We start from the raw sequence: 18,140 nt of genomic DNA, 5'->3' as shown, positions 1-18,140 counted from the left end.
CCTTTGCAGGTAAAGGATATTTTAAACATTTAAGCAAGCCGATACTCCATTCCCCATTTTTCTTGCATTGCAAGGCAACACCAAGCCCAAGTGGATGCAGCTATTGGAGCAGTTTCTGCTCAAGGCAGGAGGCTGTGGTCAGGCCCTTAAAAAGGAGAGCTCTTTCAGAGATTGGTGGGATACAGGTCTTTCGTACCACCTGTATCGCTGTTACGGTGTGACAGACCCATGGTCCTGTGCCCCGCAGGTGCTCTGGTTTTCTCAGTGCTTTATGTGTTGGTGATGGCAAAGTCTCCACTGACTGAACTAGGCACAGACCAAAGACCAGTGCCTTTCTCAACAATTAGTCATAAGATATCAGAAAGACCTTCAGATAACCTTCACATGGTTGGACTTGACGACCTTCAAGGTCTTTTCCAATCTAAATGATTCTATGTTAACTCATTATTTCTATTGATTGGAAATAAAGCAGTATGCCATCTGATATTTTATGAAGTAATGCATGGACACTCTTAATAAGAGGAGCAGCAGAATGGGGTCACAAGCCCTTGAAAGCTGTTTTAGCAGCTCTCTTCCCCAAACTGTTTGAAGGTGACTAGCACACAGAGCTATATTGATGATTATTTGGATCTTCCCCCCTTCCCCCTTTGGTGAGCTGTGGTGAAACCATGTGAAATGCCCATTTTTGGTAGCATTTAATTGTGGATGTCTGCACAAGACATTTTAAAGCTTCAGTGATAGATTATAAACCCTTTCTTTTAAACATGCCATTACAATTTCCCATTATATTGTTGCAGTGGACTGAACATAGCAGCAAACCAAATCCTAAATCCATAAAAGCAGTAAATTAAATGTGGCTCCAGTGGTTTTGGAGCTTGACCAACAAGTTATCTTTATTAATGCATTCAGGGAAAAGGTCTCATTTTATTACATTATTTTCTTAATGATAAAGGCAGTAACGGAATCTCAGCAGAACACACCAAAGGAATCTTAGTTGGCTGGCAGTTGGGTCAGATTTTTGTCTGTGTGTGCTTGGTACAGGGTTAAGACTTGGCAATGTCCGACTCGCTGACTTCTGTCTTGAAAAGCACAGTCTTTTGCTGCTTCTCTGTACTTGCTAGTTGACGTTTTCTTGGCTTTAAATGAAATTTTGACACATAAATCCCACATGTCAAATGATATTGTAAAACAAGCATCCAAGTGTCAGCACATAGCCCAATAGTCTAGGGAGTGGAGAATAGAATAAGGAACACCTTTATGCAGTCTTTCATCTCCATCCAGCCATCTGCAAGTAATCTGAAACCAGTTTCAAATGAAGCTAGGTTGTTTGGCCTGTTAGCACACAAAGCCAGAGCAGAAGTTTGGAGTCTTCATGGCTTTTATTGACTTGCTAATAAGTAGATAAAGCCCTTATTTTCCAAAACTGTTCTTTTCTCAGATAGCCCGTTCCAAAGAAAGCCTAATTGAAATTGCAGAAGTCTCTTGCAGAGTGCCACAAATTCCATTTTTAAATAGCCTGCTGATATTGAAAGACTTTGTGATAAGCCTTTCACTTGCGAAGCGGGGCTGGTGGGTTCCCCGCTGATGAGCTGTTTTGTTGGACTTGGGGAGACACTAATGGTACAGCTTCCTACCAAACAACACCAACAAAGGATGGTGGATTTACATGATGATGGGGTGGCCCCAAGTTTCGCTGCTAAAATACTACGGCAAGCCTCACGTAGCTCCCAGCTGCAGTGGGTACTTTGCCATATGTACTTCTTTTCTCTGTAGAAAAACAGAACTGCAGGTAAGCCATGATTTAATGGGGTTTCAAGGGCCTTCGACTGTGGCAAACTGGTATTCAGTAGAAATAAACTGCACGTTCAAATGATATTTTCGATACAAAGCCAGTTACGAATTTCAGATGACACAGAAACACGAGCCTTGAAAAAAAACCCCAGGATTTAACTGTGTTCCCAATGCAAAAGGTCCTGTGACCTTAAATGTGTAGGCACTTTCAGTGAGAGCGGAGAAATGTGAAAACAAGCACCATGACATCCAGAATCCCAACTGTGGTTTGTGATGAATATACCCAGAACGCAATCGGTGTGAAGCAGGTGCAGATGTGAAGAGCCAGGAGACTGGGAGTACCACCTTAATTAAATGCAAGTATTTATAGCTGTCAACGTGTCTATCAAATATGAAATATATATGTATGTGTGTGTGTATGTACATATATATGTCTAAATATATAATTCCTAGGAAAAAAACCCAGTCTGATTTTAGGAAAAAGTCTGACCGAAAAAAGGACACTGAGGAGACTTCACTTTGAGTTACTTTTAAAGGTGAAGAAAACCCTGACACTTTATTCCCATGTGGTTTTACTGGGTGCTACATGATGTGACTGGTCTTGCTTTACTCACTGGCACGCTGGGGACAGGGCACTGAGGTTTGGCAAAGGTTGACCGCACAGCAGTGATGCTCAGGCTGAGTGTGCCCTGAGGACAGGCCCAGATGGCTTCTGACTGGAGGTCCCTCTGGCACTGCCCATGGGCCACTCCTGCAGGCAGCCTCCACCAAAGCCTGAGGAGATCCAGCTACTCCCCTGTGACAAGGGGGCGAAGGGGGGTTGCGTGCAGCCAGGTGCATCCAGGCTGGGGTCAATAATTTTGTAATTCCCAGGGTTGGTGTAGGAAGAGTTGAGCTTGGCTTCCTCTTCTGGATGTTGCTAACTGTGAATGTAGCAGCTGGGCTTTGGGATTTTGATGTTTTGCCTAGCACGCTGACTTGCCCCATGGCTGTCAAAACCCAGTAACCCAGTGGGCTTTACTGAAAAACCACACGTCTGTCTGACAGAGTGTGTCTGGAGCAAACGACCCACACCCACGTCATTAAGAACATCCAGTCTATTAGTTAAGTGCTTAGCTAGAAAAACAGATAATATTTACAGTTGTGATTAAACCTGAAAAGAAACCAGTGGAGACCAGCAAGACAAATCTGTATGGAAAGGAACTGGGTAGTGGTTTGGGTTGTTCAGTCTGGTGGGGCCTTTCAGCTGCGTTTGGTGTTTCTGTGCTTGGGAAGATGCCAGGACTGAGCAGAGCAACTCAGCTGGGGGTGCGGAGGTAGCTAAGCCCTCCCCGTGTAATTTAAATGGTTGTTTGGACTTCAGCAAGTGCTTGAGATGCCTTCAATTTCTGCTTATTGGGTTTTGGTGGGGTTTTTTTTTGGGGGGGAAGCCACTCACAGCCATTGCATAAGGTGCAGCAAACCAAAAAATGCTGATTTCGACAAGCAGACATTGGTGGTACAAGGGTGGCGTTGGAAGAAACTCTTTTGTGAGCTACTCATATGACTAAGGCTTTTGGAGATCTCAAGCCTATTTGGTCTGATTCTTGGCTCTGTTTATTGTGCTGTCTTTTGACTTCTCGGAGTGACTTGTGATTCGGTGTGTGTGCAAGCAAGCAGGGAATCGGAGGTAGCAATCGGAGATGGTTTCATCCTGGGGCTGCCGTCCTTGGCCTCGCACTGATGGTGGCCACGTGCTCAGCATCTATGCCTCCCTCTGATGCTCTCCGAATCCCTAGCAGGTGGTGGCACCAGCACGACCCCCTGCCTGGGATCTCGTGAGGGGAATGCAGTCCTGGGGCGTCATACAGCCTGTCAACTCATCCCAGAAAAGGGGGGCAACAGCCATAGGCACTACGTGCTCACCACAGGAGTGGCTGCAGCCTTTCTGTCCCCTCTCGGCTCCTCAGACAGGGCTGCCAGGTGCTTCCTGGAGGGGTGGACACAGCCTCAGTGGGTAGTGGGCCTATTGCATTGAAACTGCAGCTCTCACTCCTCAACACCTGCAAAAACAGTTGAAGGAAGCTGCCAAGCGCAGTGGGGTGAGCGGGCAGGGGTGCTGGATGCGCTGATGAAAGCCAGCTCTCTGCCCTCAGTATCAGAGAATTTCACTTTTCCAAGTGCATCCGTGAGATGAGACTGCAGTGAACATGGGAGGAACCCCTGAGAAAATCCTCTTCTCCAGACCTCTGGCTCTTTTTCATCAAACTGTTTGCTGCAGTGACGGAGAGAGTCACCATGGGAGTGGCTAAAGCAAAAAGTACACATCTGTTGGAAGATGCATGCTGGTTTGTGGGCCCACCAAAGGCAGCGTGGAGACGGCAATCTCTCTCCAGCATGCCCATGGCTGTTTGGGACAACAGGTAGGGACTGCTACAACAATACGTTTCCTGGCACTGCTTAATTTACTGCCATAGATGTAGCCTGTAGGAGCCTTGTCTGTTATTCCTATAGAAATTTATCCATTATTGTTGGATTAAATTCTAAGCATAACTTTATATCTGGTGCCTGGCTTTCTCAGGATTTGTCCTGCTATCTTATTTGAGAAACATCAAAACGTATTTAGCTAACTCAGAAATAATATCCGCTTTGCCTTCCCCATGCCTAATACAGCCAGTGTCTTGCCTTGCTAATATGTGATACAGTACACTACATGGCATCCCTCTTTGCTCAGCTGTGCAGCACAGAAATACAATATAACAGACATTTCCGTGAGAACTCGTGTAGAAGTACTTCATGAGGTACTCCCCTTAGCATCTAGTGATTGTTAGTATCAAATAATTGGCCAGAAGCATCCTTGGTGTAACTCCCTTAAAATCCATGCAGCTCCTGTTAGGGAATATTTTTATTTATACATGTTTATTTCACATTCCTGCAGTGTTTTATTTTAATGAATTATGAATTTAAGACTCACAGTTTTAGCATACTTGAAGCTGAGTTCACTGATGGACACCGCTGTTACAAAATCATGCAGAAAAATTACAGAATCAAGCGTAAGATATGGAATTTAAGACATGTAGAGCTCAACCCATGTTTGAGGATGACATAACTGCACCAAAAATGAATGTGATCCATTTTATGTACTGATCTCATTCAACAGCTAGCAAATGTGTAAGCGTGCTTTCAGAGATAAACTCCCCACTTTTCCAGTGAGTGGATATGGATTTCTTCCAGTACACTGTTTCTTCGGGTTACAAGGCTACACCAGAAACCGGGTTCATTTCATACCTATGTGCAGCCAGCAAAGCATCCTGACACACTTAAACAGTTTATTGATCTTGGCCATTAGCAACGGCATCGTAAATCCAGTGATGCAAATTGCATTTTGTGGAGTTTCAAAATTCCGTTCTTCCATGTTTTTGGAGCAATGTGCCTAAGAGAAAGGGAAAAGAGCTAGCAGAAAGGTATGTTTCTGCAACGACGGTAATTGTGTTAGACCAACACAATCAACAGTTTTATGGAGTTTAACTAGCTTCACTCATTTTGTAATTGAAAGTTTCTTCAACACAGCAGAGAGAATGTGGCATTTGTGGCCTCTTAAGACTTTGGTTTGTTTTCGTTGCAGTATTGATGCTGTCCAGACAAACAGGAGACTAATACTATCTCAAGGCATAAGCTTCTGTAACAAATTTTACACTTGGTGCTTCTCTCCACTCAGGGGTCAGCTGCATACTCTACATATTGGCTGGATACAGATAATGGTAAGATACAGAGTGACTTTTTTTGCAAAACTTGGTGGTCTTTCATAGTACTGAAATTAAATTCAGAAAAAAATATCCCCAAGGTGTGTACGGTCGTAACAAAGAAGCTTTCTAATGCTGCCATCTTGATCACTGAGTTCATCCACGATTTGCTTGTATACATCTTCACACAGATGTACGTAATAGACTTTAGAGAAACTTCCTACCATTTCTTTTTCTTACATATATCAGTAGCGTTGTGTAATGAATTGTCTGAAGTGTATGAGCAGATCAGCCCCCTGCAAGGTATTAATCTACCTCACCAGCTGGTTTTATCAACCTCTACAGCATTCAGGATGGTTTGGAATAGATGACATTTAAGAAAACCTCGTGGTTACAGCAGTGTTTCTTTTCTTGCTAAGTTTTTTCATTTACCACCAAATGCAGATTAAAATTTAACCCTTGGCCAGAGACACATTTGAGCCATTTGGGGCATACATGGGGGTCTGCATGCAGGCTGAAGGCCAGACCTGAAGTATTCGGTTTCCTTCCAGACTTGTACCCAAACAGGTGAGAGTGTAAGCTGGTGTGAGTTCCATACTGCAATCTAGAACACAAGTTATAAAGACCTGATTTAAAAGAGGCTTGAGTATTTGGGCCTTTGTGTTGCTTTACTGTAGGATTTTTCCTAGCTTGCTGCTCTGTGTCTTTCCTAATTTTTTTCTGTTATCCCTTTGCAGGAGTGCAAAATGCGAAATGCTGGATTTGTATGTCTTATAAGGGAATGCTTTTACTGATCTGCCGCATCTATATAAAACACGTATGCTATTCTCAGGAGCTGCCTGAAATAATAAAGGAACTTTCTTTAATATCCCCAAAGGCACTGTGCTGAAAAGATATTTTTACTGTTAATACCATGACTAAATAAACAAATAAAATATGAAAAGTTAATAGCTGAATTGAAAACATTTGCATATTAGTATGATTTCTATTAAGTGCACTGATGCCAGTGACAGAGATTTGGAAACATTTGAAACTTGGTCTTGCATTCAGTCTGCTGTCTTTCCTAAAAAAATTTCCTTGCTTTCCCTTTCCTCCCACATCTAGTCGTTGACCATGGGAATTATCAATTTTACACAGACAAAGAGTCCTCGTTGTCTACCCTAACACGGCAAATTTTCTGTCTGTCTGTTGCAGTCTAAAATGGCCCCTGTGGGTTTTTTTTAACCGGATTTAGCTTATAAGGTTGAGAATGTGTACAGGAATAACAAATGATAATACAACTGGGCCCTAAAATGTTCGCAGACACTGAGCATGCTTAGACATTGGCGTGATCTTCATTAACATTATGCATGAGACTGTGATAAGGAGGACTAAACTTCAGCTCCAAAGCAGGGGAAGAAAGGTTTAAGAGGCTACAGTAGAATTTGGGCCTAATTTCTGCCTTAAATGTAAACTTGTAATTCTGGACATCCACTTTCATCTGCTCCATAGCTTCATCAATAGCTTTTCTCCTGTTCTTCAGACACCGAGTTGTGCCTCTGAGCGGACAGATGTGTTTCCCCCTGGAACATGTCAGGGACACATGAGTGTGCTCCCAGGAGCCAAAGATTTGCACAGCTGGAACAGGATTCGAAGATCCACCCCTGCACACTGGAACAAGGTCAGTTATATCTCCCTCATCCTTGAGAAAAGCCTTACTTGGTCCTGGCCATAGAGACCCCCCATTCAACTCGATGCAGTGCTGTGGTTTCTGTCCTATTGAGAGGTCTCCAAAATGTCCAACATGAACCTTTTTCAGGGTAAGCTGAGCCCTCTACACCTTGTCCTATTCCCAGGGACACAGAGAACAACATATTGCTTCTTCTTGCAGCATGACCGGATAGTTACTTTCCCCTTTCTCGATCTTTGCATCTCAAGGGTGTCCTGAGCAGCCTCAGTTTGTTTGGCCTTTCCTCAGAGGTCACATTTTTGAGCTCATTCTTGCTGATCTCCCCTCTGCACTCTCTCTAGTGTTTGTGTATTTTATCCAGTGACTATTAAATGTGGTCATGCAAAAAGTTGCTTTTGGCACCTGCAGATGCTCCAAGTTGTGGAGACCTCCATGCGAGCCAGGATTTCTCCACAGCTGCCTGGGCCCTTCTGTCCTCTGTGGAATGCCTGTAGCAAAAAATCCATACACCAACTGAGTTTGCAGCAGCTAATGTGAGGAAAGGGAACATATGTGAGTGTCCTCTGACACTTAAAAAGACAGACAGTGAAAGGATGCTCTACAGGGAGAACACTTACGGAAACGTGCTGAGAAAAAACAAACATATTTACTTCTCCTGGCAGCCAATCAACCTTGCAAAAATCTTTTCCCCTCTGCTCAGGGAAGGCCTCAGGCAAGGTCAGCGGTACCCAGAAAGCAAAAAATGTGGAGTTTTTGCTGAGATGCTCGTGCCTCCAGTAGAGGCAAGCTCCAGCAGCGGCTGCGAGATTCCCCTGTGCTCAGGTTGTGGGGAAGTGGGGATGTGGCGGATGCACAGCCCTGTGGCGCTGCTGGCTGTGCTCCCCGGGCAGCCCCAGTGGTGCATGGCCAGGTGCATGGCTGCAGAGCATGGCCAGGAAGGCTGGACCCCCTGCTCTTGCAGCCCCCTGAGCTCCTGCCACGCTTTGGTGGAGGATGATGCCCACAGTCCTTTCCCTTCCTGCATCCCCCCAGGTGATGCTGCTGGGTCCCACACCCCGCAGGGAAGTGGGAGCCAGGATCCCTGGCCACCGTGTGTCCTGGGGGCAATAAGCTGTGGTGCCCAGGGATGTGTGGGAGCAACCAAAATGTGCAGCACCCCGATGCAAGCAGGCAGCGGAGAGGATGCCAGCAGATGGTGCTCCAGCCCACGCTGCCTCGCTCGTAGGTTTGCAAAGGTTATTACTGAAAGTTATCATCTTGTTTGGAGGATCATCTTGTTTGGAGGATCACCTTGCTTCCGCTGCCCTCTGGAGCTCTTTACACCACATGATTTAGAGGATGAAATCCCTTTGTGAGGATGGGCTGAATTTTGGGTACCAGCTATCAAATACGTGCGGTTAAAGCTTAATGACCCATCTGTAGAATAGAAGCAGACCTATAAAGACTGTGATAAATGTGATGGACAAAACAGCAGTCTGAGGGAAACACAATGTTCTTGTGGCAATGCTGAGGACAGACAAGGAATGAAATTAATGGACAGGCTCTGATTTATTATCCTAACTCAAAGGAGACCTCAGAAAGTCCTGTGTATTTTTTCTTCTACCTTTACTCTATAACAGCTGATAGAAGTTGAGGTTAAAAACGTTCCCCATAAGCAGGGGAGTTGTACAATAATGAAATGTATACCGTAAGTTTAAAAAGTCATCTTACTTCCTTTGTTTTATGTCCAACATAACTTTTGCAAGCATGCAGTAAGTCCTTAGGTAAATCCACCTATGCATTGATCCACTGGTCTCCAGTGGCTGCTTTAAAGTCAAAGTACTCAGTTTTTAGAGGCTTTAAGTACAGGAAACAAAAAGAAACTGCAAGCTTAACTCCATTTCTCACTAAAAAAATGAGCAATCCTAGTGTTTTAATCGGGATAAAATATATCAGTAATTATCTACTTTAAAAAAAAAAAAAAAAAAAAGTAAAAAGCATTGAAAACTAAAGGCACATCCAGTATGTCTATACAGTAAATGTCTATACAGTAATCCAGTATAGCTGACAAGGCTTTTTAGCAGACAAAGGTAACAGACACTGCACAGGAACAACTTCTGCATCTCTTCTTTCTCTCTGCCATTGGTTGTATTTTACTCTGTTCTATACCTTTTTTACTCTGTCTTGACCAGCTTAATAGTTTTAATCCATTCACTTAAAAACAAAGACTGAAATGAGGGAAAAACTAGTTTTATTCCAGACTATTTCAGTCCTTGGCTTTGGGGATGCCTTGTCAGCTCCGTACTTTGCATCCCCTCCGTATCACACACAGAGGGAGGATTTATGTAAGATGTGATGCTGGTCCTGCGGTAGCCCAAAGTGGAAATGGAGCTGCGCACCTTACCCTGCTCAGAGAACCTGTGCCCTGTGCATAGGGGTGGGATCGGATCGAGCTGCCAGATCTTGTTCCCCAGACCACTGTAGGGTCAGAGCTTTTGGAGACAGGTTTTTACCTTGGCCTGCAGTAAGGTCATACACAGCAATAACTCCAGAGGCTTCCGAGGTTGGAGTGAGTTGAGGTTTCCTCCCTTGTTGCCGTTACGTGTGACATGGTCACTGTGGGCAGCAGAGGGGCTCGGTGGGCTCTGTCTTTCGGCCAGAGAGCATTAGTTTGTCATCCTCAGCTGCTCTCTGTCCTGCTGCTTAATCCATCCCCTGCGCAGCCAGGGCTGGGACTGAAACAAAAAGAGATTCTTATGTCGTGACTACCTCTCTCCAGCTGCCTGTCTCACTGCTCTTGCTTATTTGTAGAGATATCCATGCAGGTGATACCTAGAGATTTCCTAAACTCCTTAATCTCTGAAGCGTGTTTTAAATGGTGCTTCCCTGCTGCTGTAGCTCTGTAATGCTTACTTAACATCTCCAGCCTTGCCTCTCACACACTTCATTTATAAATTCTATTGTTTTGATACATACCAAATAGACTCTTAAGTCTTATATCTTGTGGGGCTGTCCCTCTAAATGGAGGGGCAGTGATTGAATGTAATACAGAGAAGCATCAGTATATGCAACCGTATGACTTCTGTCACTAAACTTTGATCCTCTGCATAGGGATGTACAAAGAGCTGCTCAGCCAAGGAAATGATCAGATGTCACAGTCCATATGCATGTTGTTTTGAGCTGCAAGAAACATCACATACTGGCGCAAAAACGTTTTATTTGCTCTTCTGATAATTTCTACTTTTATTCTTTAAATCAAATAACATTTCTAAAAGTAGTGTTGTTTCAAAACAAAAGCATCAACAAAAGCTTTCATTCTGAAATTGCCAAAAGAAAATGATCTGAACGTACATAATTCACTTCCTTCTGTCTTCTCTTCTTTGGGCCCAAACGCCCTAGGAAATCAAGCCAAATTTGCTCTTGGTTATATCACCTAACAGAATTTTGCTGTACTCGAACAACTTCTCAGCTAGTCCCATGTAGCTTTGTGTTCAGCATCAATGCATTTCCCAAAACTACTCCTGCAAGTCTTATTGTTATGTATTATTTCCATTAGCACCTGTGGGTTTAGGGGTCCTTGTCTGGCTCTGTAATAAAAACAGTCTTTGTCTCTCATATTTTTCACCATCTCTGAGGGATTTTGATACATGAAATAATTCAGTTCTGCTGCTCTGTTTGAATTAACTAGTTCGTTAATTCTTTGAGTGATGTGCATAAAATGTTGGATACAGTGAAAGAGACAGCAGGCATGACCACTGACGAACCACTCCATAATATTTACCAGATTTAGATCTCCTCATTTTCATTCTATCTCCAGTCTAAAGTAGTCACATGAAAGACCAAATGAATGAGCTATAAGAAATTCACACCACACAAGATTACTATGAGTAATAAATCTCCTGCAGTAAAGGAATTTCTATAGAAATAATAAAAGTATCGGATGCTAAGAAGAAGTAAAACCAGCTGTGTAATATAAAAGAAAATCTTTATCCTCATCTCACTGGTGAAAACTAATTCAAACAAAATCCATTACATAAATCATACACTTTGAAATTATTTACATAAAAACAGATGGAGAGAGTTCCTACTGCGATAATGATGTTTTAGCAAAGTATGTCTTCCACAGTACAGCCATCTTTCTACAAACAGCGGGGTTTATTCTGCTGTCACCAGCGGTGTAAATCTCCAGCAGCTCCCCTGCCTTCCCTGGAGGCTCAGGTACAAAGCAGGGCAGAGCCCGTTCTTGTTGCCAGAGCATCCTGCAAGTTGCATCGTTACAGCCTGCAGAAGTGTTAGGGTCTACAGGAAGATGGTTTTTCGTGCTCCCCACTTTCAGGTGCAGCACATGCTGACAGTTCTCGCAGCCCGTGGTATGGCCCGAAGGAGGGTGTGCTCTGCTGAGCATTACCCAGCGTTGCTATTCATTATGTGCTTTTACGTCTTTGCCCATGTATTAGTGTGTTTCCCCCCATGCTGATAAAATGTCAGCCCAAAGGCTTTTTTGTGGGCAGACAGGTGGAACCACATCCCTCTTGGATGCTGTTTTCTGTCCCAGAGTGCATCACAGATTTTTCGGCTGGGCTTTCGCCAGGGGGTGTGGGATGCACCCCTGCCTCCCTCCCCTGCCTGCTGCCGCCAAACACTCAACTCTGCTCCCACCAGCCTGGGGACCACATCCCATGGCACCTTGGGAAAACACGTCCTCCCTCTTTAAAGCTTCTCTGCTCTTCCCAATTACTCTTCTTTTTTAAAATGAAAAATAAAAATAACTGTGATTTCTACCATGGTTCATGGTTCATTCTCCCACCAGAGAGTCCCCCGCAGCAGCTAATGCCACAGCTCCTGTGCTGCTTCTTCAGCTGCCGTCAAAAACTGCTGCATGTTAGAAACATATTATTTCTGTCAAAATAACAGCCTTCATTTCTTCCACATGATGGAAATATATGCTGTCGCTTTAAAAATGTATCACGAAAATGAATGTTCATAAAATATGAGTCAAGTTTCCATATACCTTAATCAAATTCTAGAGAGTCTCTGGGGGACGGCACTTACACTGCAGCTGTGCAATGTGAAGTTTGTTCCAGTACTGATTGAAAATATTTTTGTGCTTCCTTCATTTTTGCCAGTGAAAACCCCAAGGCACTTTCTGCAGGCTGAAGGCGCCGTTATTCAGGGTGACAGTGATGGGTCACAGAGATGGTGCAGAGAACTAACTAGAGGATTGGAAACTAGCAGAGTCCTCAAACCGATTGCCAGTCTTGAAACCTTCAGAATAAAATGTGTCTGTCTTTCTCATTCCCTGTTTTTATTCTGCAGGGGAGCAGACAGGACCAGGTTTGCATGAGCTATGGAAGTTGTCTGTAAAAGCAATAATGTGACTGAGTGTCATAGTTTTTAACGTGCTGCTTTTCAATGATCAGTAGGGTTTCTGGACTTGCTTGATGTGTTTTTTCTCTTCCTCCATTGCTTTCCTCAGCAGTAACCACTGCCTGTTCTATCGGGTTGGTGTAGGACAGCCATGGTAGTACCCACGGTTTGTCCAGACTGCTTGATTTCTTCCCAGGCTGAGTATCTCCACCCAACTCTACATTTTCCATCAGGAAGCACATTACCTTCACGGTCTTTGCTCTTTCCTGGTTTTCCTGGGGAGCTTGTCTCTTCACTAGCTAGAAAACTTCCTCCCTCTGGCAACAAGTTCAGGGCAGGCATAGCAGGGCATTTTCAATGGAGGGTTCTCCAGCCTGGAAGCTTCAGCTAGCATTAGGGTTTAATTACTGATTCAGGAAAGGTGTCCCCATCTGATGCAGTAGGTGAACCGTTGTACAGGTCCTTCAGCTCCAGACAGACTTTAAAAACCTAAAACCAAATCAAAGCTCAGCCAAAAATCCTGGAATTCAAAAGAAGCGAGCTTTGTGCTGTCATGCTACATACGTGGTGCCCACCTGGGTGAGCCGGAGGTGACCAGTGCGTGCTGAGGCTGGCAAGTGCCACACGCTGCCTGTTAGCCAAGTTGCAGGGACTGCTGTCAGCTCCACAGCAGCTCGGCAATGGCAGTGGGATGAGTCCACACGTACTGAACATGGCCCGTGTGCCTTCCCGACTGCTTTCAGATGCAACTGCTCTGACTGTGACAGTTCTGTGACGGATGCGTTTTGAAGCCTTGGCACCCGAACACCAGCAATCCATCACTCCCAGAATGGCACTGGTGATGGCTTTTTGAAGAATGACAGAAACCAGAGGTCTGCCAGTGAAAGGTAGTTCTTCGTTCACAGTGTATTTTCCAGTGTTTTCTCCAATCCAGTTTTAAATGATTCAGGCAATTAGGCTTCCCTCTATCGTTTCGCTGGGGTGGATAGGCCACAGACTAATAGACCCCACCATTAGGACATTTTCCCTAATATTCTGCCTAAAATTTCCTTGATTGTTTTGCTGCATCAGGAAAACATTTTGGTTGTATGTCACTGTCAAATGAAAAAGAAAGTCAGCATTTTTTAGCATCCAGAACAGCCACCTCCCTAGTACTTGAGCTGATGTTCATTTTGCTGTTCAGAAGATTTGTCAGGCTGCTTCACCATTCCTCTCCAGGCATGACTATTTTTATGAGCTACCAAACACATCCATTTATTATTACTGGCAACAAGCAAGTTCCATCCATTCTTGAGGATGTAAGAAATGATCCAGCTCTAAACATTACCTGAGCAAAGGCACTTAATAAATGAGTGGAAACCACAGTTAGAATCCCAAAGTTTCTCTTCAACCTGCCAGATATTTGCAAAATGAGGAATTTTATGAAAAATGAACTGCACAACGATGTCAAACTCTTACTGTTACATTTCAAGGTTGGTGATGATACCCTTTTTTCCTGGTCATATTTCCAGCCACAGCTGCTTTAAGCTTTGACCCAGAAAACCTCTGCCTGCAAGCCCCTGTTCGCTTGCTCCCTTCCTTGCTGGAGCATCCTCTCTAGGCTTGTGCATTCAGATCTGTGAAACTCAGCCTATGGTTTCTGTATGAATTGACAAATAGAGCTCATGTCCAGGTTGAATACTGAATCAAAAGAAATAGCACTGGAAAATATTTCATGCATTGTCTACTTTTTTAAAAAAGTAAAGAGCAGCAGTTGTCTTTTTAATAGCTTAATTTTATGCTCACTAAGGGTGGTGAATCTCACCCTTTCGGAACATCCTTTCGGTTGAAATGACACAGGAAATGGGAATATTGATCTCTGATTTTTGCCAGAAAAGTGTACAGAGCCCCCCTGGGGGATTTGTATTTGTTTGTAGACTGTGAATGAAGCTTACAAAGATACTGAAAGCATGTGAACCGTGTAGATTCTTCCCATAAAAGTAATTCTATCCAGATGCAGGATAAAAAGGGCTACTGCAAAATGTTACTGCACAGACCTTTTCCACCTCTAACTATTGAACACTGACTATAAAGTCCAATTTTCCCAAGGTTTGAAATGTCCACTCTGAAAATACTGCAGGTGTCCTTTCACAAGGTACCCTCTGGAAGAGCACGAAGAAAAAGAAGAGAGGGAACAAAGTTGCGTACCTGTGTCTGAAATTTGGATTCCCCCTGAAGATCTTCCCTTGGAGTTCTGTTGGCAGCAAGGGATGCCAGGACGGGAGATGGTTTCTAGGACTTGAAGCCAAAGATGTGAAGGGCTGCTGGAGCGGGATAAGGGGCTGGGCTTTTTGTAGGCATTGCTGAAGGGTTTAACGTGGTTTGCGTAGTCTGTTCAGTGTTCATCAGTGTGTAAGAGCCTCCAAATGCTTTTTCATTTCCTATGCACTTACAGCACAAAGTCTCACAGCAATTTGCAAACGGCCATGGAAGCTTTGGCCCAAATCTTGCAATCCTCACTCGAGGGAAGTTCTCACTTGTGCAGGTGGCACCTTGCCTCACGCCGTTCACTGCTCGGGGCCAGAGCCAGAGGGGAGCTGGACCTTCCCTCCTGGCAAAGGCAGGGAGCCATGCTCTGCTACAGAGGGCAGGATCAGCTGGGTGCCACTTCCGCACCCTCTGTGACACAGCTTGTTGTCTGAAACTGAAGTGCTGTTGTCTGGAGAAAATATTTTACAATTTTCTTGCCACCACAGCTTTCAGTGTTGGGTGTGTTGGTTTTTTTTTTTTAATGCCTTCCTCTGTCAGCCTGATCGGTGTCAATAGAACTAAGCTTTGAGGTCTTAGCTGGAATTTTATTTTTTTTTTAAAGATATTAATACCTTTCTGGACCTAAAATAAGAGGTGCATGTTAAACAAAGTTGTAATTGAAGTGTTTATTAGAGCCAGCATGTTGGGAAGGAGGGAGGGTTGTTTGTTTCTGTATTAGCAGTGCTGGTCTCCTGGGAATTGCGAGTAGGTTTGTGTATGCTCCTTCTCACCAAGATAATGTCTCTGGGAGTTGTGGGAAACAGCTGGGTATTCTGGAGGATGGGAAGGTGGATTTCTCTGCTGGGTGGGTGTCCCTGGGACCCGCTCTTGATGAGGCAGCCATAGCGCTCTGTTCAGTATTGCCAGGCATCGGTAAGCAAGTCAGCTGTTGCTGTTACATGTCTGAACAGGGTAGCGATTGATTGTAGATTTTCTGACTGCTGTTGGGGATGGCCAAAAAACCCCAGCACCTTGGTATGTTTATATGCTGCCTGTCAGATTTACATATGTACCTGCAGACCTAATGGGCTGAGCTGATCTCTCCCAGCAAGGCTGGAATTAATGAAAGGGCATTGCCGAGTTCAGTGGAGGTAAGCCCATGTCAAACCAGTATAAATATATGTAGATTTAGGCTTCAAGTAGCTTCTTTAGACATAAATATTTCAAAACTGCCGTGATTTTGTAAACCCGGTGCAGATAAAACTGTGGGATCAGGCTTTCTTTACTCATAGCGTCATTGCTGATAATTTTATATGTCTGAGGCACAAAGAATAAGGTCTGGCTTTATATGATGTAGCCAAAGTAATAGATACAAAAATCATAATGGGTTATTTTTTATCCTACCCAGCAGCAAGTTCATTTAACTGATAAAGACAATCGATGACTTTTAACTTGAGCATCTGCTGTCAACAGACACCTGAGCCTTAGAATTAAAAAGAAAAGCTTTGCTGATACTTCAGATGGGTTTAATTTCACATGGCAAAGTTGCCAAGGGAAGAGGGGATGGCTGTAGGATTTACCATTTTTACACACTTGAAGCAACATTTGAGGGAAGCAAAGAGTGAGGGGCATAAGCTGGGGACTGGGCTGGAGCTGTCTGCTGGAGTTATGCAAAGCATGTGTGTGCACATCATCTGTGAGCTATTAAGCTCTCATTGCTTTTGCCATCTAATATCCTTGTTCAGGAATGTACATACTTCACAATAAATTAGATGGGGATATGGTATCTTGTATCTGTCTTAACTCATCTGTCTCTGCAGAAGGAAATTCCCCACTCCTGGGGTCCAGATCTTCCTGGTTGCCCAGAAGCAGCAACGACAATATTGGAAGCCACTGTCAACTGCGTTCAGAGGGAGAGGAAAAACCCTGAGCACTCACAGGCAAATCACGTGCAAATCGGTGTGTGGCTCGTGAAGTGGCATATAAGGGTCATGCAATGACTCAGGCGGACCCTCTGTAGGGTTTTAAAGACCTAAATGGACCTGGCTTATTTGCTTAGAAGTTGCCCCTGACTTTCAGATATTTATTATTCCGATTGTGTAAAAAAGAAAAAAAAAAAAAAAAAAAAAGGCAGTGAAGGCTGCTTTTCTGAGAGCAGCAAGGGCAGAGGCAGCCACCCGGCTGGGATGCCCTGGGGGTCTCCAGAGCAGGGCTGTGCCCTGCCTGGGGGGAGCCAGCAAAGCGTTGAACCCCTGGCTGGGGGCACCTCGGGTGCTGCTGTAACCCTCTCCCAATTAACACTGACAAGGGATTTCTCAGACGTCTATTGGGCTGAAATTATGTTGCTCAGACTAAACATATAAAATGAATTACAGCAAATTAGTCCACGTTCCCTGGTGACTTGAGCCCTGTTAAAAGGCAGTTATGGTAGTTATTAGAGCGTTGCCTTTAGCTACTGCTCTGTGAATTCAGTGTTTTGCACATGTAAAAAGTCTGATCAGAGGTGGATTGCTCTGTGACAAACAAGTACTTAGTACCAGATTAAAGGGATGGGTATCGTGCTCCAACACAGATGAACAAACCTGTCTCCTGGGGTCCCAGGTGAGCTGTTCTGGAGGGGCACTGGAAGCACAAAGCTCTTGTGGGCTTTCCCCCAGACCCAGAGAAAACCCGGCTGGCCGCGGGAGGCTGTGATGCACAGGGACCACTGACAACTTCATTAATACAAGTGGGAATAAGACGTCTTGGGCCCTGCCCAAGTGGTTTTCATAGATCAGTGCTTTTCCCCTCAGAGGCTTCCTCCCTGCAGGAGAGGGAGCGGCGAAGGATGGGCTGGGGGAAAATGGCCATTTCAGGGCAGCGTTTGCCGTGGTTTGCTGTTGCGTATCCTTTGAGGGCTGCAAACATCTGCTGGGGACCAGCGCTGCACTGCTGAGCACACGGAAACTTGAAGTTTCCACAGGCTGCATAGGACAAGCCGTGAGCAAAATGCCACAAGTTTTGAGTCTGGCTGTCATCTGCTTCTCCAAAAGACCATTTCTTGTAAAGTCAGGCTCGGCCCAGGCTGCTGGAAAAGGCAGGGCGCTTCGGCTGCTGGGAGTCAACTTTGTCCCCTGGGAGCCCTTCACCTTGCTCTCCTTGCTCTGTAACGGCAAGGTCAGTCCCAAGCAACTGCTAACACTTGACCATTCAGGTGAAATGGCTGCATGTCTCATACCACAGATTAAAATTCTTGCTGCAAAATGGGCTGCGTTTGGTATTTATTAATTTGTAAGATGATAACACAGGTAATTGAGGAGCTTTTTCTCTTGTAATTTCAGCTAAAGAAAAAGCCATCCTAATGTGACCATCTATAGAGATTTCCTGAAAAGAGACCTGCAAAG

General features: G+C 44.5%; 1 protein-coding gene across 1 annotated transcript in view; it reads left to right on the top strand.

The window, feature by feature from the left end:
• DCHS2 (dachsous cadherin-related 2) overlaps nt 1-18,140 on the top strand; it is a 250,110-nt gene that overhangs the window by 151,463 nt on the left and 80,507 nt on the right. Inside the window, exon 20 of the mRNA XM_080384716.1 lies at nt 1-18,140. This exon is cut by the window's left edge and continues 35,004 nt beyond it. The gene's annotated coding sequence lies outside the window, so the exon portion shown is untranslated.

Source organism: Falco punctatus (assembly GCF_963210335.1).
Source record: "Falco punctatus genome assembly, chromosome: 1".
NCBI classification, from domain to species: Eukaryota; Metazoa; Chordata; class Aves; order Falconiformes; family Falconidae; genus Falco; species Falco punctatus.
Note: the sequence above shows the minus strand (reverse complement) of the source record. Positions and strands in the feature narration are given on the sequence as shown.